Source organism: Diabrotica virgifera, chromosome 2 (assembly GCF_917563875.1).
Source record: "Diabrotica virgifera virgifera chromosome 2, PGI_DIABVI_V3a".
In the NCBI taxonomy this organism is placed as follows: domain Eukaryota; kingdom Metazoa; phylum Arthropoda; class Insecta; order Coleoptera; family Chrysomelidae; genus Diabrotica; species Diabrotica virgifera.
Genome location: NC_065444.1, coordinates 176,728,623 through 176,751,102, shown reverse-complemented (window position 1 = coordinate 176,751,102; position 22,480 = coordinate 176,728,623). Strand labels below are relative to the sequence as shown.

At 32.4% G+C, this 22,480-nt stretch overlaps 1 protein-coding gene across 1 annotated transcript in view; it reads left to right on the top strand.

Moving 5' to 3' along the window:
• Positions 1-22,480, top strand: part of LOC114334767 (calbindin-32) — a 702,339-nt gene that overhangs the window by 277,779 nt on the left and 402,080 nt on the right. Inside the window, exon 3 of the mRNA XM_050644936.1 lies at positions 719-735. The gene's annotated coding sequence lies outside the window, so the exon portion shown is untranslated. The remainder of the gene's footprint in view (positions 1-718; positions 736-22,480) is intronic.

The following is a 22,480-nucleotide window of genomic DNA, read 5'->3' as shown; positions in this document are numbered from 1 at the left end:
GCATTAGACATAATCAGACCAAAACACGTTGAATGTTGATTTACAATGTATAACTTTTGTAAATAATTATTTCGGATTTACAATGTCTATACATTGTAAATTATCATTTTAAAGTACTCCTTGTAATCTTCAACGTTTTTTGGTTTGTTTATTTCCACTGCATCTTTATTGTAGTAGTATAGTTTGATTTTTGTGTGCACAAATCATTTTATAAATCCCATAATAAAGTTATTATTTACAAAGACTGTCTTAGGTTCATGTTCGGAGCAACTATTAGAAAGACAGCCAAAATAGCCATGCTGTTTACAGTTAAAATTTATAAAATACAGTTTTAAAATTAAAATAATATGACCAATAATAGCTTAGCCGGAGGTCTCCAGTAGACGCTGTCGGCCGCGTACTACGTCCCCCGTAGGAAAATTGTTTATTTTCGTTACTTTTAACAAAACTTTGAAGGACAAAAACTATTTTACAAACGAAAATATTTAAAAAAGAGCAATTCTAAAACAATTTCAAATTACAAGGTAAATTGAAGAGACCACCGATTTAGCCGGTGGCTTCCAATAGATGCCGCAGGCTGCGTGCAGCGTGTATTGGAAACTATCGACTTAAATTGTTCCACAGTAGGTATTTTTCAGAATATTATCTAGAATAATTAATTTTAAGTGAAGATAATATAGACATGTGAATAAAAACTAACACCGTGTTTTTTTTTCAGATTGCTGATATCTATTCGTAAGTATGACAATTATACATACAGTTAATTTTAACCCTGCATTTAAATATTTATAATCCTTTTCTCTAATATATTAAATAAGCCCTGAAACTGTAGTGATTAAGAGGAAACAGTAGCGATCAACAGGTAGCAAAAACGCGTTCCAAGATTGCGGCTGTAATTGTGAATATTTTTTCGAGATATTTGGCACACGTATTCGTAATATAATAAAGAATGGCGGTACAGAGCCCAATTTGAAAAATATATTAATATGTGGAAATTACTCTGTAATTAAATACAATATTAAAAAAACAAGCCTGTATCGCCATTAAGAAGAACAAAAAAATAAACTTTTTTCAAATAAACTTTTTTATCCGATGCCTAGGTTTTGTGTCATTTTGGAACTACTAAAATTTTTTATTTCATTACTAGTTCCAAAATGACACAAAATCTAGGCATCGGATAAAAAAGTTTATTTGAAGAAAGTGTATTTTTTTGTTCTTCTTAATGGCGGTACAGGCTCGTTTTTTTAATATTGTATTTAATTACAGTGTAATTTCCACATATTAATATATTTTTCAAATTGGGCTCTGTACCGCCATTCTTTATTATATTACGAATACGTGTGCCAAATATCTCGAAAAAATATTCAAACTTTCAGCCGCAATCTTGGAACGCGTTTTCGCTACCTGTTGATCGCTACTGTTTCACCTTAATCTACTTAATTAAATAACTACTGACATTAGTGCAGCCGATATGTGAAACAATTGTGCATTTAACGATAGAAGTATATAATTTGGACCACATATACTACACATACTTATAAAGGTTCAAATATAGATATGAGGCCATCTCAGGTTTTGCCTTTAACAAAAATGGCTGGCATTCAAAATGGCGACTATACATATGTGACTAATAGCCCGATAACTTTTGAATGAGACGTCAGATTTCAACCAAATTTGGTATATACGTTCTCTTATTGATGTGCAAGGTCGAAGTTTTGAACCGGAAGAATCGGTTTACAAAAAGTGGTGTTTTTCCTGGTGTGTATGTAAAAATATGTTGTTTTTTTTTTCAATTCTTTCACCCTGTATGTACTAATTTTTCAAAAGGTTAATACCACCATTGAAAAGAGCGTAAAAATATTTTTTAGGAAATATTTTGAACTTTTTAGTTATGTTAATTACCATTTAATAAATGCATAACGTATCTTCACATGTACCTATGTGCGGAAGATTCGTGCAAATATTATAAGAATTATTGTGCATTTAATGGTAGAAGCATATACTGTGGACCACATATACTACACATATAAAAGTTTAAATTTAGATGAATTAAAAGTCAGACTTACTCTCAATCTTTATTATAACTTCCGACGACCGGTTTCGCTCTTTAAAATTTGTAGAGCATCTTCAGGTCAAAGGTAACAAGTTACAAAATGCTACAAACAAAAACCAGAGTTAGGACATTGTCTGGTTGTAAAAGATGCTAAAGATCCATAAGATCAAGCCAATGTTGAATAACATACATAAAAGTAGCGAAATAGCATACCAATGCACATGCATGCAATCATGGGGGGTGGTAAAACTTCCCCCAAGCGCACAAACATGTGCAGAAGTATGCTATATATAATCATGCAATCATAACTTGTCGTACTTACATTCGGATACAAGGTGCTACCTTCGGATGCAAAAGGTAGCACCTTTTATCCGAATGTAAGTACGACACGTTATGATTGCATGATTATATATAGCATACTTCTGCACATGTTTGTGCGCTTGGGGGAAGTTTTACCACCCCCCCCCCATGATTGCATGCATGTGCATTGGTATGCTATTTCGCTACTTTTATGTATGTTATTCAACATTGAATCTTATGGATCTTTAGCATCTTTTACAACCAGACAATGTCCTAACTCTGGTTTTTGTTTGTAGCATTTTGTAACTTGTTACCTTTGACCTGAAGAAGCTCTACAAATTTTAAAGAGCGAAACCGGTCGTCGGAAGTTATAATAAAGATTGAGAGTAAGTCTGACTTTTACTTCATTTAAAATGAACTCTCACATGGAACCCATTCAAGGTTTAAATTTAGATATAAGGCCATCACAAATTGTGGTCAACTTATTCTTCCGGTTGAAGAGCTCGATTTTATACATCAAAAAAAGAACCTATATAAGAAATTTCGTTGAAATCGGACTTTTTGTTCAAAAGTTATCGTGCTATTAGTCACATATGTATAGTCGCCAATTTGAATGTCCGCCTTTTTTGTAAAAGGTAAAATCTGAGATGGGCTCATATCTAGTTTTGAACCTTTATAATATGTGTAGTATAATATGTAGTCTAAATTATATGCTTCTATCGTTAAATGCACAATTCTTTAATATTTGCACCAATCTGCCGCACTACATACAAATATGACTTGTTTGTTTATATTGAAGTTTGGATGTATAGATTGGTTGCTGTTGTTTATTGATTTCAGCTGATTAAGGCAGGAATATTTTTGTAAGGTGAAGTTATATATCTTTGATAATAACTAATACCGTCAGAGTTTATTTTGACCAAATTCATACAAACTATCATTTTGTGACTAAGTTTTAGCAAATATGGCATTGAGGTCTGTATTATTTTGAGAAATGAAGTAAAGAAACACAGACGTACTCACAATCATTTAATCAACTTCGACGACCGGTTTCGATCTCTACAATATACGGGTCATCTTCAGGTCGGCGTTACAAGTGATTAAATGCTACAATTAAAGAAAGCCTGAGTTAGAACATTGTCTGGTTGTATCAAAATGCTGATAGAAAGACAAAACTTTAGAAGGTATGTAAATGTTGACATTTCAGAACAACAAACAAATACATACGTATGCATACACATGAGCAAACAGGTACTCATAAGCACGCACACGCACACATATGCCTGCGGTAGGGTGGAACGAAAAAGGTCAAAAAATCAAAGAAAAGAAAAATTCTTGTGGCTATCGTTTAAAAGTTGTATCAGGTGATGAAAACAATTGGTGCGAGAGCATTTTGAAATAAAAAAATATGTTGAGGTTCCATATTGGATTTGCAAAATGAAAAAACAAAAAAATTATTTTTGTCGAAAAAATCAATATGGCTCTGATCAAATTTCAATGATTGTGTTTTACAAACTAAGTGTGACATTCTAAAGTGCTTTCTCTTTATTCATAATGAACTTAAGTTGACAAAGTATAATAAAGATGCATATATCGCCGACGTCTTGAATGCCGTTGCAACGAAAGTAGAACAAATATGAATAAAAGCTTCTATGCATATACATACTATTCTATAAAGTGCATACAAGATATGATTAAAAATATTTATACAGAGTATTAAAATCTTAAGCGATAGGTACACAAAATCTCAGCAAGCATCTGATTCATAAATAGAAAAGATTTGCCAGTTTCGAAAGGAGTGTAAAAAGTTATTTAATATCGCGGCTTGCAAGTGCAACATGATTGGAACTGTGTGTGTGTGTGTGTGTGTGTACTTGTGATAAAATCAAGAGAAAGTACCACAAAATGAGCGAATTTTTCTTCAAGATCAACGATCCTGTCGAAAAATGGCAATTTGACCAGTGGATATTGCAGCATCTACAGCAATATGGGAGAAAATGGAAAGAACCATAACGGCAAAGGCATGTTCTCAAAAATATCTGACGAAATTGTTCTTAAAGTATGTACCGTTGATTCCTCTAATACTTCCATAAGTAGCAGCTGGTCTAACTCAAATTCTTCTGATGCAGATGATCATGAAGAAGAATTCATTGCTCCTTTGTCAACAGTTACAGTCCAACCATATACGTCACAAATACTGCGGCACTTCACTTCATTGCTTATTTCATTGCAATGAGCTACCTCTATGTCATTTAATTCAACAGTTAGATGGACGCACCAGTGGACCACTTGATTTTTCAGGGCCAATAGGGAAACTTCTGGAACGCTGCGAAGAGAAGGCTATTGTCGATTTTGTCGCAATAGAAAACAACCTAGCAGTATTATTAGAAACAACAGACCTTAGTACCGATCAGAAGTACTTGTACCAAATCAGTCTAGCAGTTGCTGCGGGAAAATGTCCTATTGATTTGAGCCTTAAAAAACCTGGGAAAATATCACACGCAAGGTGGCTGACAGTTGATAATCGGTTGCTTCGATTGTATGTTGTAACTGAATGTCCCAGCCCCCAATTAATTCTGTTAGTAAGTTTCATCCAGAAAGTGTATGCACCAGTTTGGTTTTGTATAAAACTTTATCCTAGCTGTTCTGATGGTTCAAAACATTTATAGCGAATGATCCATTATTCACGATTTCTACCAGTTGACCAAAGAAAAATAAAGAAAATGTATTACAGTAAAACCTCGATATAACGGACCTCTATTTAACGGACTTCGGATATAACGGACAAAAAATCCGGTCAAATGTAAAAAAATTAAAAACTTCCTTTTAATATTATACATACTTAACCCTGCTCATACCAAGATACATTGCATAACAACGGGGTCCCCGTGGATCCTAAACGCTATATTTTACAAAGAAATTCAATAAACTTTTTATTATAGCATAATAAGGACACATTTATAAATAGTCTGTTTTATTTTAAAACATTTTTTATAACAGATTTTCGGCTTTAACGGACACCCCGTCCCCCCAATTAGTCCGTTATATCGAGGTTTTACTGTACTCGGTATGATGAAAGATGAACGAAAACATATACGGGAGCTAGGACTACGCAGAGTGCCGAAAGCTAGAGAACGTGAGAAAGAAAAAAAATCCGGAGATTCAAAATACCAACATTAAATTTTAGTGCTGCAGATTATAATGGCTTAATTTCTATTTCTGGATTCAAAGTTACGGCTCCTCCTTTGCTAAAACATATTTCCAATGAAGATGTAAGGGATATGATATGATTGATTCTGGGAATTACAACAACATAATGGTCTTAAACTGCTCTTGTCATACAAAATCCGTGGAGAGAACTTTTAAGTTAGTAACTGAAGCATCAGTTGCTGTTTGTGGACCAGAATCAAGGGAAGGCTTTATTCGTTCAAGGCTGCAGTCTAGAACTATTATGCCGTTTTTTAACACAAAATCAGACTACCAATCTTAAAATGTATATTGTATCATAAAACAATTATTTAGATTCAAAGAACTGTTAAAAAATAAATCTTTAAAATTATTTTTTTTTGTTATTTTCAAAAATTTAAATTTTATATGGAACCTGAAGATAGGGTCCAATACAAAAAAGATTTCTTACAGTTTTATTATACATCAAAACACACGTTTTTCGCACTAGCCCCATAAAAAATAATTACTTCGAATTTTTCGTTCCACCCTAGCCTGCGGTTTATGACTATTTGTTATATTACATTAAACTTAAAAAATTGTAAAAAAAGTTTGAATTTTGATCTACCTACATGCCGTTACAAGAAATGAGTTGTAAGTTCATCAATAACATTTTTAAACGTCCAAATTATGCTAGTAGGATAGATAGGTGAGGAACTGGGTAGGCGGACATGCTTCGTAGGTCAAAACACAGTGAATTCGAATGGATCCTGAAGGCAGATGTGTTATGTGAAACAGACATAGATGTATTAGCTATGAAAAAGACAACGTTTGGATGGAAAATTTCGTAAATGCAGCTAAAGTGCTGATTGACTCTGTGTATGCACTTAACGATTGTAAAGTTCTTTGCTCTTAGATGTTTTTAAGCTATGTGCAAAGGTCGAAGTGAGGAAAAAAGACAAATAGGAATCAGTTGTAAGATTTCATTGATCCCAGTCGAAGGACTGAGGGATGTCAGTTCGTTTGTATCAATGTAGGTGCCTAACACAAGAAATTCTTTTAAATGTAGAGAAATATGGGAAAATTAATTAATTTGATACAGAGAGGTCAAGTTAAGATATAGGTTAAAACTGGAGAATTTTAAAGGTGTTCTGAGAAAGGGGGTGGGGGGTTTGTTTAAGCTATTTTATGATGGTGTATATTCAAAAAGTAATGAATTAATAATTACAGGGTGTAGGCACTTACATTGAGAAATTTAAAATAAATAAATAAATTAACATAACACAAGACACAAAAATACATAGGATTTATCACAACTACAGAGACAAGACATAAAAATGGTTTAAAAGTTGGTAAGGAGTAGCACTACATTTGTTGAATTCACTGAAATAATAGATTTTTTAAGATCTCAAACTTGGTTTTTGTGTTTATTTTGAGAGGGAACATTGAGAGTGTTAAGTCAGATGGAGGTTAGCTGAAATGTCAAATTCTTCTTCTCAAAATTTTGTTAGTGGTTGCCAGCTATAAGTCAAAATCCAGTATGAAATGTACATGAATAAATATTGTTACAAAATATTAAAAATTAAATATAGCCCAGTAAATGAACGGGAAATTCGGCGATACCGTGTAATTTTCAGGGGCAACTCCGAATTGCATGAAAATTTGGATTTAGGTTCTACTTACCCTCCACTTCAAAGTTGAAATTGTGCCGTTGGTTGCTTTTACTTGGGGGGTAACAGTCACCCCTTCTCGGGGGGTGAAAAAACGTACGTTCAAGATAAGACCGGAAATGGATAAATTGGCTGATTTTAAGCAACTTTTGTTCTATAGAGTTTTTTACGTATGTCAACACTTCGAGTTATTTGCCATTGAAAATGTTGATTTTTCGACAAAAAAACTACGTTTTCAGACGGTATTTTGCAAATAACTCAAAAAGTAAATATTTTATCGAAAAAAATATCCTTAGCAAAAGTGTAGCTTATAAAAAACCCAAAAAAGTGATGTATCAGTAAATTCTATCAATCAAATAAAAACGAAGTTGTAGCTCCTGAAAAATACGTTCTTATTCGTCTAATTCCAAATAGAATATTTCAAGGTGAAATCAACGAAAAATTAAGCACTTTTCGGGAAAACCCCATTTAAACTTTTTAAAAGTGTTTATAAAAAGCTTTGTTTTAATTGTTAACAAAAGTTTTAGCATTAAAAATAAGCGAGTTACGCTCAAAATAAAGTGGGCACTCTTATTTTTGTAAAAAATCATGAAAATCTCGCTGTGTTTAGCTCCCCAAATGAAATTAATCGCTATCGCTTTACAAACAATTTACTTACCTATCTATTTTTTATATGATCTGTCAGTCTCACCGGTTTAAAGTGTTTATTTTTGAAAGGGTTATAATTGAGAAAGCTTGAATGGGTCACTAATCACGAGTGTATGCAAATTTTGAAGAGCCATATTTTAACCAATTTTTGTCTTACGGAGAAACAAAATGAAACTAGCATATTGATAATAGCAAAACCTACATTTTTTTACTTTTCAAGATTTTTCTTATCACTAATACTTTTTAAGTTGTTTTGAAAAAATGAAATTTTTCAAAAATTTTTAGAAATTTTTTTTTAATATAAAACCAAATGTTTTCAAAAATAAGCACTTCAAACCAATCAAACCTACAGATCATATAAAGAATACACATACAGTTAAAATAGATGGTAAATCCAAACGATTAATTTCATTTAGGGTGCTAAATAGAGGGAGGTTTTAACGATTTTTTTTACAAAAAAAAAGGGGCCACTTTTTTTTCAGTGTAACTTGTTTATTTTTGATGCTGCAAACTTTTGTTAAAAAAAAAATAATAAGCTTTTTTTCGATACTTTAAAAATGTCAATAAGGTTTTCCCGAAAAACGCTTCTTTCTTTGGTGATTTCGCGTTGAATTATTCGATTTGGAATTAGACGAATAAGAACGTATTTTTCATGAGCTACAACTTTGCTTCTACTCAATTTGTAGACTTTACTGGTACACCATTTTTTTCGTTTTTTTTATAGGCTACACTTTTGCTAAAAATATTTTTTTCGATAAAATATTTACTTTTTGAGTTATTTGGGAAAAACGGTCTGAAAACGTAGTTTTTGTCGAAAAATCAATACTTTCAATCGCGAATAACTCGAAAAGTATTGACTTACGTAAAAAACTTTATAGAACAAAAGGTGCTTAAAATAAGTCAATTTATCCATTTCCGGCCTTATTTTAAACACGCGTTTTTCTCCCCCCGAGAAGGGGTAAATGTTACCCCCCCTCGGAGTTGCCCCTGAAAATTACACTCCAAAACGGTCATTTATTGGGCTAACAGCAACAACCATAAGATTTATGTGTAACAACTACTATAAATTGATTTTGTCATAAAATACAAATGTACCAATTGTGTCAAATTAAAACTAAAAAAAAAAAAATGTATTTTTAAATAAAACAAACTATAGAGTGAAAGTTGGATTATAATAACGAGATTTCGAAAGCATAATCTGACGGACAACAACATCAACGGGCAGATTGCAATTGCGCGCAGCGGTCAGGGTTACCAACTACTCAGGGATACTGCACCAAATTAATTATTTAAAAAATGAATATAATATATATATATATATATATATATATATATATATATATATATATATATATATATATATATATATATATATATATATATATATATATATTATATATTATACAGTACAATTTTCAAAGGAGGAAGACCTAACCCTTCGGTCCAAACCTAACTTTCGGGTATTAGAGTGTGAGTACCCCAGGAGGTATTTGACCGCTGCGCGCAATCACAATATACCGACATCAACTACTTAATGAATGTAGTAAGTTAGCAAATTGCTTTGGTAAACGTTGAAAATTTAAGTAAATAGGCATAATACAATAATAAAGAGAGATTAAATCGTAGAAAGTTGGTTGGTGCTATTGTAGATATATGACATTGACAAGTCTGCATGGTCTAACGGAAACGGATGGCTTATTGTGGGTAGGGGTTACTAATTTAAATGAAATTCAGATTTAGTTTTATTATTTGATTTGATTACTTGGTGTGAGCACCAACCAACCACCTGCTGTATTGTCTATGGTAAGTTTTAATTTTGAATTTATTGATAAATTGAAATATACTTGAAAACTTGTACGTCCGACCATGCACTCGAATAACGATAACTATATCTGATATGTAACATGCGGTTAAATTAAATTAAATGTGTAGTCTGAATGAAAGGTGGATGAAATGAAATGCAAATCATATTTAAGAAACATGTGTTATATTAAAAATGATAATTGATCAAATTCTGTATTAAATCTTTCTGGTGGACAGTTTGCTATGGGAGTATTAAATAAAAACTTCATGATTTTGTTAATATTAAAGCAACAATTAAAGAAAATGGACTATAAATTTGTTTTATTGAATACAAATAAGTATTTTTATAATAGGTCTTTTAAAGAGACGCCTCCCTTAGTAGAAGTTGGCAACGATTTCTCTAAACTACATTCGGATTTATGCTGATCTCAGCAGTAAATGTGGATTGAGTTTTGTTCAAATACCCAGAAATACTCTTTATAGTCAGGTCATCTGTTGTAGTGCTCTATTTTTTCTCAAAAGATTTTTTAGCTCTTATCCCTTTTGTCGGGATATGAGTTCTAAGTATGTGGCCGGTCTTCTCTTAATTAATGTTAATAGCTCTCTATTTTTCTCACTCTTCTCAAAGATTAGTCATTTATGACTTAATTTACCCAGTACAATCTAACCATATTTTGACTTATCCTCAGTTCTAAGGCCTAAATAACCGTTTTATAATCCATATTCATACGTCTACTTGTTATAAGAAGATAGAGTAGTCGTTTAGTAATTTCTATCCTTGTGAGATCGGTACTCATCTGAAGAACCACAAACGTTCGGATACAAAAAGCGTCTCTTTATAGAAATACTGAAGTGGACTTTACTAAGTAAAAATACATTTACTAAACACACATACACTACACAGTACACTATAATCTGATTGCGACTGGTTGAATGATTAATATATATGCCAATAAAAAACTAAATCTAAATAGACATCTTTTTAAGCGTCTAGTAGTTTTCATGTTTTCATGAAATATTAATTAATTTAATACTCGGCCAAAAAAACAATAGCCAAATCGACTGAATGTTTAAACCGACGTCGTCTCCCTAAATATTTATGTTTCAGCGCCGTGAAACAGTTTTAGCTTATTGATGTTGGTTATCCGCTACCCCATTTTGTATTCAGAAGTCGTCTAGTCTTTGTAATATTTTATTTGTCAAATATTCCATTTTGTTTGCCACAGTGATAAAGATCAGTTGTCCTAATTTATTCATTTTTAAAAACGGGGTGAAATGTTACCCAAATTTTAGGAGCATTAACAAAAACACCGAAAATTAACCGGAATTATACAGTGTTGAAACCCCTTATGAAATAAAATTGTCTGTGGCCTTATAGTCAAAGAGCTGGGAGCGGATTTTGTGCGTTATAAGTAATATGGAAAAACTATATGGGGATATGTTGAACTAGTTGTGTACATTACTTTCCCCAACGGCCGGAAACCAGAGTGGGGGCCGAGGGTAGATATAAGAGGTCAAAGTCGGGGTTTTTATTATTTTTTTTGTGACGCTCTTGATAGAGACAGTTCATCAAAATTTGGGAATAAGTAGGTCATGACGTATATAATTAAAATCTACAGTCAAGTAGACCATGACATAACTAAGTTAAATCCTTAGAGCCGGAAACCAGAGTGGGGGACGAGGGTAGTTATAAGGGGTCAAAGTCCCGGTTTCTATTATTTTTTTTTGTGACGCTCATGATCGAGATTTATAAAATCAAGCAAAAAAAAATGAAAGCAAGCAAAGAAAATAATTTTCATCTATTTATGAAGGCTCTACAGTGATTGTACCAGTGCGTTTGTTAGATAGGGGGGAAGGGACCAGAAAAATGTCCTAGGTGTTATCACGGACAATACTGATGGATTTTATAAAGTAGGAACTTCAACAACTGGTATCCTGCCACAATTATTTTCAAGAAACCAAATTGCTGCTTGCAAGGCAGTAGTTATATCTAGTAGTGATGTTTTAAATACACAATTGCCTTTAAGAACTATAATCAAGGAACAATCAAAGTTTGGTGGTCAAGGATTTATTAAATGCAATTATGTGGATGTCTAAAAATCTACCCGATCTTAAAAAACCCCGTGATTCGAAATTAAATAAAAGACTTTGTACTTCTATTTTCTATAATCAGCTTTCAGTCAAAAGAGTTAACAGCTTGCAAAATATTAAAGGGCGAAAAATAAACAGTATATCTCTAATATGAATAATTACAAAACCCTGCGCACAATTAAAATGTTTGTACCGTAACCCGGAATGTCAAACGTGCATTACAGTATCTCTTATGAAAATATTACCAATACATGGTATATTCTATTAAAATATTACCGACCGACGCGGAATCATTTCCAATGCTCTTCATTCGGTATCTTAAAAAGTTCTCCTTACGCTGCAAAACACTTCGTCTCAACGACCTAATCCTTTGAAGTAGATAATTAAATTGTTGTCGTCCACACTTGGAAAGAATTTGTGTGTTTATAAGTCTGGATCCTGCGTATGAAAAAAAAATTGATTAATAGCAAGCTGAAAATTTGTTAATAGCTTAAGGGTGTCTAGTCGGATAAACTTTGATATATGGGAACACTGGAACAGGGGCAGTCTTCAGGGGAGAGTTTAAGTCTGTTCTGTCGGACACAATACATGTGCCGTTTTCGTGGTCTGACCGGTCCAAATTTTTAACCTGTTAAAACACAATTAAAACTTCCCCTGTTCCAGTGTTCCGATATATCAAAGTTTGTCCGACTAAACACCCTTAAGCTATTAAAAAATTTTCAGCTTTTTATTAATCAACTTTTTTTTCATACGTGGGATCCAGACCTATTAGGTTATGAAAATATTCGTTACTCAGCGCCTTAAATCTCTCAATAAACTAACGGTTTTGCATAAGGGGTGCACACAAAACAAGCAACAATTAATACGATATTTAAATGGCTCGAACAGCAAGTGTAAAAAGAAATGTGCAGATGGAAAATGGCATTGCCGCAAAAATGGACTTATATAACTCAAAGTGCTCTTCTTCACTTGATTGTTTAAATGTTGACATTAGATGAAAGCGAAATAAATTAGCTAAGGGTTGTTCAATAAAATCATGGGAACAGGATAAATGCCACATTAGTGGCAAAATAGCCAATTAAAGCCAGATTGCAAAAATAAAGCAGGCAATTAAAAATGTAAAAACTAGAGGTTCATACAATTCATCATGTCATAATATGAAAATTAGGGAAAAAGTAATTGATATAGAAATGTAAAATTTTATTGGCAACAGGCCACATTCTCATACAAAATTGATAATACCCACAAATGTAACCTGCTGCTATCCCGCATCAATCCCAGATTTTTAGCAAATGTGGTCATCATATTATTTTAAAGGTAACTTATTTCTCTACACAACATAATATATTTTTTATAATTTATGGAATAGCTTTTATGAGATTATTTTAGATATAATAATTTATTTGTTGAATATCAGTAATAACAAAATAATATAAAATTTCACCAAATTAACAATAAAATGTTCAAAATGACCACCATACAATGATCTGGTCAGCTAATCTATCGGACCACTCCAAAGCTCTGTTTACTGTCATTATCATAATGACAATTAAGCATATTTATTTATATTCGTCACCATTAAACATAAAATGTATACTGCTTGGAAAAATATGTACTGATTTTATAATTATTGTTATAGGTTGTTCTTTATGATTTCACTATTTAAAGGTCGGGAGTATCTTTGTTAAATTAAGAAAGTAAATGTCATTTTATAAAGATGAAATTTATGGGATTTTACAATTCGATGAACAATAGATACTGATTCATGAGATAGGTAACCGATACACTGTTAATTGTCCATTTGTCCGCAACCAAATACCTCCACTTCAACTGCTTCATTTCACACTCAAAATTCTTCTTTGTGTTTTCAATTTTTAATGTTGGCAATTTGCTTTGTATTATGTTTCTTTAAATTACCACATATATTATATCTCTTGAAAATCTGAAATGTTTGACACACACGTTCCTTGTATTACATATAACAATGTATCTTCCTCTGGAAGCTTTGGAATGTTTCAGTAATATCACTGAATTGTAGAACAATTTATGCAACATATTTTTTAACCATTGGTGATTTTTAATAAAAAGATAAATAAATGTTCTTTACTACTAAAATTATAGATGCATAAGTCCACCAACAGATTTCTCTGGGTTGGAATGACAATATTGTCCGATTTTTGATTTGGTGTCGCTTGCCAATAATAATCGATTCGAATCGATGAGGTTTTCGATAATAATTGTTAATTTTGACCATAATTTCGGACATTGTACAGTTAGGGGATAAAATGTTAGTAATGGATAATATTTTCCATACAATGCTAGGATTGTCCAATTTCGGGCTTTGCTCGTAACATATTTACACTAAAGCATGGTTTTATGCATAATATGTAATTTACATAAAACTAAATAAAATCCCAATTTTAGTCACTACTTTACATTATATTTTTGTCGTTAAGATGAAAATTTGGTACCTACACACCTGCTAAAAAAATTAGAAATTTTTTAAAAAAGTTCTATTCAACTACAAAAATGCTGTTTATTTCGAAGACTCGGTAACCTATAATTCAAATGTAAAATGTGACACTATTTACCTGAAGTTTATTCTTAGGCCGCGTTCAGAGTGGACGAGCAAAGAGCAAAGAGCAAAGAGCAAAGAGCAAAGAGCAACGAGCAAAGAGCAAAGAGCAAAAAGTGCACGTTCAGAGTGGACGAGCAAAGAGCAAAGAGCAAAGAAGTGCTAATAGCGGGTAGTTAGGCTAGACGAGAGTTTAGTTCTTTTCCACTCGGCAGTGTGGATAGGAGAGGTAGGATATTTGCTCTTTACTCTCACAGTAGTCCATGTAGTGAGACCGCTCCCGTCTGAAAAAAATTTCCGATTCGGTCTCTTTGTGGATTCCTATTTAAAAATATTTTAAAATTTCCTTTAAACAAATCTGAAGGGTGCCGGGCGGAATTTTTGGGCAGAAATTGTTTAAACAATTTTTTTAAACAAATACAAAAGATCACGTTTTTTGCTCTGGAACATATATTTTTAAGTTTTGTGGGTCATCTAAACAACAAAGGTATCTTGTAAATGTTCTCAAAAATTGATAGTTTTCGAGTTATAGGCAATTTAAAATCTGAAAAATGCAAAAATACCCATTTTCGAGGCCTAAATACTCATATTTAAATTAGTATTTTTGAGGTTGCCAGATACTTAAATTGAAGTATAAACATTGAGCCTCAAGACTCTGAAGAGTGATCGCGTCTAACCTTAATTTATACCGTTGTTTTTTAATTGTTAAATATGCGTGTTTATTCGATTTTTTGCCGGTGTGGCGCGCTCTATTTCAAAAATCTCCTATTTTCCTCCGAAAATTATTTTTTCTAGATGTTTTGGGATTTTCTAAATAAAATAAGTTTCTTGACATTTTTCTCAAAAGTTAACAGTTTTAAAGTTATAAGCGATTTAAAATCCAAAAACGAGTTTTTTTGTCATTTTTTGGATTTTAAATCGCTTATAACTTTAAAACTATTAACTTTTGAGAAAAATGTCAAGAAACTTATTCTATTTAGAATATCCCAAAAAATCTAGAAAAAATAATTTTCGGAGGAAATAGGAGATTTTTGAAATAGAGCGCGCCGCACCGGCAAAAAAATCTGATAAACACGCATATTTAACAATTAAAAAACAACGGTATAAATTAAGGTTAGACGCGATCACTCCTCAGAATCGAAGCTGAATGTTTAATCATCAATTTAAGTATCTGGTAACCTCAAAAATACTAATTGAAATATGAATTTTTAAGCCTCGAAAATGCGTATTTTCGCATTTTTCAGATTTTAAATCGCCTATAACTCGAACACTATTAATTTTTGGGAAAAATTACAAGATACCTTTTTTGTTTAGAATAACCCAAAAAACCTAAAAATATATAATAATAAAAATGGTATACATTTTTATTTTATAGTCGTATTACTCCGTAGAGTAAGTGCACACCTACATTGCCTACATTGGATCCGATTTTCTCCGATCAGATCAGATCAGATCAGATCCGATCCGATATCAGATCCGATCAGACCGGTTTTCCGGCGAAGGTGCCTACATTGGTTCAGTAATCTTCCGACCACCGACCACCGACAATAAGTTCCGATGAAGATGTGTTGAGATGATGACATTGAATATATTTAAACATGTTAGCTTGCAACCCCCAACTTGCAACAAACTTGCAACCAGTTTGCAACCAACTTGCAACCAGTTTGCAACCAGTTTGCAACCAACTTGCAACCAATTTGCAACCAACTTGCAACCATCTTGCAACCAACTTGCAACCAATTTGCAACCAACTTGCAACCAACTTGCAACTAAAATTGCAACTCAACTTGCAACCAATCGGAATGAAACCAAACACTTCTCGATGAGAATAGGAGAAGCTACTCCCGACGTCGGCCGATATCGGATCTGATCTGATCTGATCGGATCGGAGAAAAACGGATCCAATGTAGGCACTCCCATTTAATACTATGGGTTTATTTTTTATTTCGACGTCGGCCGACGTCGGATCTGATCTGATCTGATCGGATCGGAGAAAACGGATCCAATGTAGGCACCCCCATTTAATACTATGGGTTTATTTTCTATTCCGACGTCGGCCGACGTCGGATCTGATCTGATCGGAGAAAATCGGATCAAATGTAGGTGCGGCCTAACTAGGTGCATTTTTCCGTTGGAACTTTACCAGCTGCAGACAGGGGATGTGAATTGCATAGTGTAGAATTCCTTCCCTCTCGTCTTCACTGCAGCATCCATTTGACTTGCAAATTGGTCTTGGAGGTGTCACCAGGAAAGTGTACCAATAAGTTTTCAATTTAAAAATCTTTTAGTAATATTTTTAATATTTTCAATATTAATAATTTACTATTAGGATTGAAAACTACTTCGTCTAAAAATATATGTTCCGGAGCAAAAAAACGTGATCTTTTGTATTTGTTTAAAAATAGGTATTTATGAAACAGTTCGTGAAGTATGCTTTTTGCGAACGCACGCGATATTTAGAGCACGAGCGACAGCGGAGCGAGTGCTATACATCGCGTAAGTTCGCAAAAAGTACTTCATGCACAGTTTCATACAATATTTTATCTACTCTACCATAAACAAATAAAAAAACTGTAACTCTTCGTCACTGGAATTCATTTCTATTCTACAATTTTTAGAACTTTGACATTTAAAAATTCTAACTTCTTTCAAACCACAAAACTGTAAAAACTTTTGTCGTAATTTATTGCTCATTATGTCATCACCATGACAACGCCAAAGTTAAGGATATTTGATTATATGAAAGTGTGTTAAAAACAGTGCGAAAAAGTAAGTCCCATTTAAAATACATTGTTACTTCACGCTCACTTTAAACACTTCACGCACTGCTATCTATAATGACAGTTTTCACAAACTAAAAACTTACACGTAACATAACATAGAGTAGATAAAATTGTTTAAACAATTTCTGCCCAAAAATTCCGCCCGGTGCTCTTCAGATTTGTTTAAAGGGGACATTTTTGAATAGGAATTGACAAAGAATCTGAATCAAAAATTTTTTCAGACGGGAGCGGTCTCACTACATGGACCAAAGAAATCAAACTTGTTTGGTTTCGCCGCTTTGCTCTTTGCTAGCACTCTGTGCACCTCCGTTTGCCAGTATGAGTTTGATTTCTCCGCTTTGCTCTTTGCTCTTTGCTCTTTGCTCTTTGCTCGTCCACTCTGAACGTACGCTTAGAAAATACTTCAAGAACATGTATTATATTCTCAATTTCCCTGGCGTCTTTCGTAATTTATTTGTTTTTCTTATGTTCAAGAGGAGACTTCCCATCTGGCAGATACGTGTTGCTATTATTGCACTATCGCCGTTGGCGTTGTCGTTTATTTGTTATTGTGAACTCTCGATGTCTCCTCAGTACCTTTATCGCCAAGTTTTCGATTATATTTTGAAATTGGTTCTCGACTACCAAAATATATTATTTAAAACGACTGCGAAGGATTTCCACAGAGTTGTATATTTCAGTGGATTATACAGGATGTAACAAAAATACAGATCATAAATTAAATCACATGTTCTGGGACCAAAAATAGTTCGATTGAACCTAACTTACTTTAGTACAAATGTGTACATAAAAGAAGTTATAGCCCCTTGAACTTACAAAATTAAAATCGATTTTTTGCAATATATTGAAAACTTTCAGAGGTTTTTATTGAAAATGGAGGTGTGGCATCAGGGGCGTAGCTACCGCCGTATCAGCCGTATCAATTATACGGGGCCCCCGACATTCAAGGGCCCCATCGCGGCTTGTCGAAACAAAATTCCATTTACAAAGATTGAACTAAATATTCTACAATTATTTCACTCTTAAAACGCTTTGAAACAGTGTATGTTTTTGGATATCAACATTTTGGTGTAGTGGATTCTTTATAATATACCTATATAAGTCATATCTATCTATTATCTATTCTCTGCCCCATAAGAACAGAGCTGTATTGTTTTCAATGTATCTCTCATTTTCAATTCCGTTGGCTGTGTGTGAGTTATTGTATAATGTGTATTGAAGAATGCCGAATTGCAATTTTTGTAATCGCTTTATCTTTGAATATTTGAAACAGTATGTATTGTTCGGGTATGTTACGTATGTTCGGGTATGTTACGTATGTTCGTATAATCTGTTCTTTATCTATAATTGTATTTATATATATCTACATTTCTCCAAGAAATTACCGTACCACCTTAAAATTTGATCATTTTTTATGTCTCATATTTCCTAAACCTGTTTTCCGATTTAAGTGATTTTTTTAAATGTTATAGTCGTATTTTTGAACAATATCGTTGTAACAATATTGTTGCTAGACAGGTAAATTGTTATTGTATACCGAGTGTACCAATCAAAAAATAATTTTTTCTCAAAGTCACCACGCCCTGTGGAATATTCTTGCATTTATAAAATACTCAAATTAAAACCCAACTATAACCTCATGTGTTCTTACCATTCCGTTTTTCGATTCATTCGCTTATGTTGGATAGTAAAAAAGTTAGGTAATACTTTAACAACTAGAATTATTTTTCATCGATACAGGGTGTTTTTAAATAAAAAGTATGGCAAACTTTAAAGGCTAATTCTGCATGAAAAAATAATGACAGTTTGCTTTATAAACGTATATCCGAGATAGAGGGTGTTGACATTTTTCTTACAAACTGACGATTTATTTATTACTCTAAAACCGGTTGATATATGCAAATGAAATTTGTTGGGTTTTAATAGAATTTCATGTTTACCATTGGCGCACACATGGGTCATATTAACCGTATGTGCGCCAATGATAAATATTAAATTCCTAATTGTATATCAAAAACGCACAATAACTACCTCTTAAAACACACCAAATTTTACTTGCATATTTTAACCGGTTTTAGAACAATAAATAAATCGTCAGATTGCAAGAAAAATTTTAATAACCCTATCTCGAAGACGAAGCATTTACACACTTAACTAGCAGGTTTATAAAGCAAACGCAAACTGTCATTATTTTGTCATGCAGAATTACCCTTTAGAGTTTGCCATACTTGTTTTTCGTCAATACAGAGTGTTTTTAAATGAGGCTAGTTTTTAAAGTACCTAACCTTTTTATTATCCAACATAACAATGAATGAACCAAAAGCGAATGAATAAAACAACAGAATGTTGGCTATAACAGCTTAATAAAATAAAAAAAATCAAAATGTAATTCCCTACTAAATACAGGTTGGAATTAAATTTTTACCAAAGTTTCTCTCTCTCTATCTTATCGTTTCCCCATTACTGAGGGATCGTGATTTCCCCCAATATTCCTAACAATGTTTCTCCATTGGTCTCTATCTTCAGCCGCTCTAAGAGCTTCGCAGAATGAGTTTCCAGCTGAATTCTTTATTTGGTCGGGGTCGGACCATCTTGTTGGTGATCGTCCTCTTGATCTTTTCCCGGAACGTTTCCACAAACAATTAATTTCTCCAAACTGTCGTCACCTCTGCGAACCACGTGACCAAAGAATTGCAGAATTCGTTGCAACCATATTGTGGACAGCCTTTTATCAAAGTTTAGGTGAATACAAAAGATATTTTCAAGAAAGTATCTTTTGTATTCTTCAAGAGGATCACTGTTTAAATAAAAAAAGGGGTCATTTTTGCACAATATTTACTTTTTTCACTTCTCTGCAGTAATTCACGCCTTTATGAAGGTTTATACGATTTTTTTTCTACAAAGTTGAAGAATAAAGCTTTCACTTAAGATTTACTAAATTAAATTTGACCCCTATTTATTTAAATAACTATATTCAAAACTTAACACAAATAAAATATGCACCATAAAATATTTTGATATTTTGTTTTATACGAGAAGTTCATGTTACCAGTATAAAGCAGAAAAAAATTGGTCAAAAAATATTTAACAATTTATGAGATATTGAATTTTTTATCCTCAGCGACGTTATTTAAAAAAGAAGTAATAAACAAATTAGAACAATTTTTAAATTCCATTTTGGAGGGGTTTAATTAAAATTTGAATTTATCAATACATTTATTGAAAATATACATAAAAATAATGAGATCTTTTGCAGGTTTAAAATCTTTTGGCAACAACCGCGTTTTTGCAATTGAAAATATAGTGACATTTAATAAACAAATTCAATATTTCATAAATTATTAAATATTTTTCGACCAATTTTTTTTGCTTAATACTGGAAAATAGCGCAACTTCTCCTATAAAACAAAATATTTTATAGTGCCTATTTAAATCGCAAATAATATTTTTTTGCAAATTTGTTTTTAAAGTTTAATATACAATTGTTTAAATAAATAGGGAGTCAAATTGAATTTAATAAGCCTTAGGTGAAAGACTTACCCTTCAGCTTTGCAGAAAAATATTCTAAACACCTTCATTAAAACGTGAATTACCTCAGCAGTTAAAAAAATAAATATGGTGCAAAAATGACCCCTTTTTAATTATTTAAATAATGATCACCTCATATGATTTGGATACTTTCTTGAAAATATCTTTTGTACTCGCCTAAACTTTGATAAAAAATTTGTTCCAACCTGTACGAATTTACATTTTGATTTACATGTAGTGTAATTTTATTTTACTACTAGACTATAATTCTGTAGTCGGGTTTTAATTCAGGGTAACGCGAACTTTGAGAGAAAAAATCACAGTTTGATTGGCACACCCGGTATATAATGACAATTTATCTGTCTAGCCACAATATTATTACAATGACATTGTTAAAGAATAAAGCTATAACACATTAAAAATCACTTAAATCATACAACAGGTTCAGGAAATTCGAGACATCAAAAATGACCAATTTTTAGGTGGTACATACGTTAATTTCTTGGAGAAGAGTATTTGCCTGTTGCTCGCCGTTATACCATAACAACAGAGCTTCTTTGTTTAAGCTCGTTTGCAATGCCCATTCATCCTTGGATTGAAAAAGCTGAATCAGTTTTCAAACAATGAGTCTCGACAATTCAAATCTATTTTTCGACTTTGGTTAATTAAAATTTATTAGGTTTATTATTATTATCTATATTTGGGTGTTTTGTGTGTTTTGTTTTATTTCATTATCTTTTATTTTGTACTAATATTGACGATTTATGTAATTTCTGTAACATGTATTTGTTTTTGTCTTTTTTTACGACTTTTTGTAAGCTTTGTCTATAAAATTGTAAAATTTTCAGTGACAATAAAGCATATTTCTATTCGATTCTATACAAGCGTTTTTGCTTCTTTTGTCGCGGGAAAAGGGCCCCGCGACAAACTTTGATATGGGGCCCCCGTGGGGCTAGCTACGCCACTGTGTGGCATTCCTAGGGCAGGAGCATCTGTAAGAAAAAGAATAAAACTGAAATTTGTGCACCTCATAAAAATTTTATGGGGCTTTTGTTCCCTTAAACCCTCCCAAATATTTGTGTACGTTCCAATTAAATTATGATTGTGGTACCATTAGTTAAACAGAATATTTCTAAAACTTTTTTGTCTCTTTGTAATTTTTCGATAAGACAGTTTTTATCGAGATATTTTGAACATTTGTAAATCCAACACAAATTTTTACATGGTAAGTAAGATTATAGAGACCTGGTAATATTGTGAGTTTATATTTTTTCTAGTTTGTAAGGTACCAAGGGTATTATAAGGATAATTACGCTTGGGGTCAATGGTGTATATACCGAGGGCCTATGGTCCGAGGTATATACGTTGATCGAAAGCGTTATTATCTATAATACCCGTGGTGCCTTCAACGCTTAATGTCCGACTAAATTCTTCTTTATATGCAAAAAAATTGAATGAATTTTTAATCAATTAGTTTTCAAATAAGTACATTTACCAGCAATAATTAGGTTTTTATTTTGTCAACTTGACAATATTTAACTAGTTATTTAAAGTTAATGCACAAGGCCGTTATTTTTCAAAATAACGCCCTAGGGCATTATATCATATTTAACTGACTTCGAATTCATCTTATTATATGTCAAATAGTATACCAGTCGGACATTAAGTATATTTTGAAACATATTAGTACCTCGCTAAAAAATCGCGATAAAATACTGAGAGGCAAAAAAGTTTTAAAAACATTGTGTTTAACTAATGGTAACACAATAATAATTTAATTGGAACGTACACAAACTTTTGGGGCTTTTAAGGGAATAAAACCCCCATAAAATTTGTATGTAAACATATTAAAAAGAAGCCGCAT